The 3676-nt window shown below is 40.5% G+C and overlaps 1 protein-coding gene across 1 annotated transcript in view; it reads right to left on the bottom strand.

Annotated features, from left to right (window-relative positions):
- Dpep2nb (DPEP2 neighbor) overlaps nucleotides 1-3676 on the bottom strand; it is a 5176-nt gene that overhangs the window by 586 nt on the left and 914 nt on the right. The window lies entirely within an intron of this gene.

A 3676-nucleotide genomic window follows, 5' to 3' on the forward strand; every position in this document is an offset into this window, starting at 1 on the left:
GACACAGCCTCTCCCCTTCGCTGCTATGGGTCCCCTGGAGGGGGGGGGGCTCTGTAAAAGCTCTAGGCTTAGGGGAGCCAGTGGGAGGCCAGTGTGTGTGGCCATCTCCACAGAGAAGGGCAGAGCCTCAAGCTAGCTGCCCTTGAGACCCCCTCATTTTCTCCTCCCACACATGAGAAGGATTTCTAGAGGTCTGCTGTTTCTGAGCTTTAATGAGTATGTTTGGAAACCGGTGTAAGAAAAACTTGTTAAGCACTCTTCCCACCCTGGTAGGCAGCAACTCTTAGGACCTGTTCATACAAACTGTTTCAACTACACTCAGCTGTAGCCCTGTTTTAGCTTGATCTTTGAATGCCGGCTTGTTTGTTTGTTTTTGTTTTTGAGACATTGCCCAAATGTAGTAAAGACGATAGATGCAACTGGCCTTGAACTAACTCTCTCCGTGTCTGTGTGTGCCTGTGTGCATGTGGAGGCTCAGAGGCTAGAGGAGTGTCCAGTGCTCTTTCTTGTCATTCTTTTCTTCACATCTTTGAGGCAGAGTATTTTCTTGAACTTGGGACTTGCTCCCCCCTCCCAGGCTAGAAATCAGCAAGGTCCACACATTCTTCGTTCTTGGACATACCCAGCTCATTACCTGTGATCCAAGTTCAGGTCTTCACATATGTGCAACAAGCATTCTTTTTTTTTTTTTTTTTTTCTTTTTTTCTTGAAGGTTTATTCAATACAAAACATTCTCCATCTCCACTGAGGTGGCTAACCATGGCCACAACCACAGCTGCCTCTAAACTGGAATTCCATTGCTGAGCCAGCCTCAGCCTCTGCTTACTTGTCAGTACCAGGGGGCACAGCACTCCTTCTGTAGGTGTCTCTGTCTGCCCCCCCTTCTTGTGAATCTTGCAGGTCTCTTACCCTCTGGAACTTTGGGCCAAGGCCTGCCAGTCTCAGGACGGCTGCGGTGCAGGGTGTTGGGCACAATCTCCGAGGGTAGGTGTAGGTAATCTCGGAGATACTCGATGCCCTAGTTTGTAAGGTACTAGTAGAAATATCTCCCGGCAAACTGCTCCTTCACATAGCCTCATGACTCGAGAGACTGCATGGCCTTCATTACGTGAAGGTTGGGCGTATTCTTGTAGTGTATGAATATAACACCTGTCAATTAAAAAACCTATGGCCTATGGCTGAGGCAGGAAACAGGTGGAACTTCTGGCAGGCAGAAGGGATTCTGGGATTGAGCTGCCAAGATGTGAGAAAGAGAGATGCATGGTGCCTGAGCTTAGGTAACGGGCGATGTGACAGAATTTAGATTAGTATAGTAGGTTAATTTAAGTTATGAGCTAGTCAGAAAAGAACCTAGCTATATGGCCTAGGTATTTGTATAATATTTAATAAATCTAAGTCATTATTCTGGGAGCTAAGAGACAGGAGGAAAAATTGCCACCATCTCCCACCCCCACCCCTACAACGTATTCCCATCCTACTACAGGCTGGCCTTAAGCTTATAGAGATTCACCTGCCTCTCCCTCCCGAGTGCTGGGTTAAAGGTGTGTGTCCACACCCTATCTTTCATTTTTATTTTTGGCTGACATTTAAATTCTTAACTTCACATATTAATAGTGGGAGACTTCAATACCCCACTCTTACACCAATGAACAGGTTATCTAGACAAAAACTAAAACAGAAGTATTGGAGTAAATAGACCTTATGAACCAAATGGACCGAACAGATATCTGCAGAACATTTCACCAGAGCACAAAATAATATACCTTTTTTCTCAGCACCTCATAGAACTGTCTCCAAAACTGACCACATAATTGGTCACAAAGAGAGTCTCAACAGATAACAAGGAAATTGAAATAACTCCCCTGTATCCTATCAGACTACCACAGATTAAAGCTGGATTTCAGCAACAGAAACAACAGAAAGCCTACAAATTCATGGAAACTGAAGAACTCTGTACTGAATGACCACTGGGTCAAGGCAGAAATAAAGAAATTAAAGACATTCTAGAATTTAATGAAAATGAATGCACAACATACCCAAACTTTTGAGATACAATGAAAGCAGTGCTAAGAGGAAAGTTCATAGCACCAAGAGTTTTCATAAAGAATTTGGAAACTTCTCAAACTAGCAACGTAATAGCACACCTGAAAGCTCTAGCACAAAAAGAAGCAAACACACTCAGGAGTAGATGCAGGAAATAATCAAACATAGGGATGAAATCAATAAAATAGAAACAAAGAGAATAGTACAAAGAAACAATAAAACAAAGAGTTCTTTAAGAAAACCAACAAGATAGACAAACCCCTATCCAAACCAACTAAAAGACACAGACAGAATATCCAAATTAACAAAATAAGAGACTAAAGGGGGGACATAACAGACACTGAGAAAATCCAAAGAATCATTAGATCATACTTCAAAAACCTGTAATCCACAAAATTGGAAAATCTAAAAGAAATGGCCAATTTTCTTGATATTACTTGTCAAAAGTTAAATCAAGATCAGACAATTTTAAATAGACTTACAACCGTTAGGAAATAGAAGCAGCCATTAAAAGTCTCCCAACAAAAGAAAAAAACAATCAATTCAGCCCAGGGCCAGATGGTTCTAGCACAGAATTTTACCAGACTTTCATATAAGAGTTAGTGCCAAGACTCCTCAAATTATTCCACAAAATAGAAATAGAAAGAAGGTTGCCAAAATAATTTTATGAGGTCACAGTTACCCAATCCACACACCGATTCAAGAAAGAGAATTGTAGGTCATTTTTCCTTGTGAACATTGATGCAAAAAGTCAATAAAATGCTTGCAAGTCAAATCCAAGAACACATCAAAAAGATCAGCCACCATGATCAAGTAGGCTTCATCCCAGAGAAACAGGTATCCACCATATAATCAAACTGAAAGAAAGAAAACCACAGGATCTTATTAGATGCTAAAAAAAAGCCTTTGACAAAATGCAACACCCCTCCCATGATAAAAATCTTGGAGAGATCAGGAATACAATGAACATACCTAAACATAATAAAGGCAATGTACAGCAACCTGATAGCCAACATCAAATTAAATGGAGAGAAATGCAAAGCAATTCCACTGAAATCTGGAACAAGACAAGGCTGCCCATTCTCTCTGTATCTATTCAACGTAGTACTTGAAGTTCTAGTTAAAGTAATTAGACAACTAAAGGACATCAAGGGGATACAAATTGGAAATGAAGAAGTCAAAGTATTGCCATTTGCAGATGATGTAATGATATGCATAAATGACCCAAAAAAATTCTGCCAGGAAACTCCTAAAGCTGATAAACACCCTTAGCAAAGTGGAAATACAAGAATACAAGAGTAACTTAAAAATAAATCAGTAGTGCTCCTGTATACAAACAACAAATGGGCTAAAAAAATAAATCAGGGAAACAACACTCATCACAATAGCCACAATAATATAAAATATCTTGGGGTAACTTTTTTGTTTGTTTTTTTGAGGCAAAGTTTCTGTGTAGCTCTGGCTCTTCTCACTTTGTAGACCAGGCTGGCCTGGAAATCACAGAGATCCTCCTGCCTCTGCTTCCTGAGTGCTGGGATCAAAAGCGTGCACAACCCTGCCGGGCTATTAATGGTAAATCTTAAATTAGAAGAAGAAGAAGAAGAAGAAGAAGAAGAAGAAGAAGAAGAAGAAG

This window comes from Psammomys obesus, unplaced genomic scaffold, assembly GCF_907164565.1.
Source record: "Psammomys obesus unplaced genomic scaffold, mPsaObe1.curated_primary_1811, whole genome shotgun sequence".
NCBI lineage: Eukaryota > Metazoa > Chordata > Mammalia > Rodentia > Muridae > Psammomys > Psammomys obesus.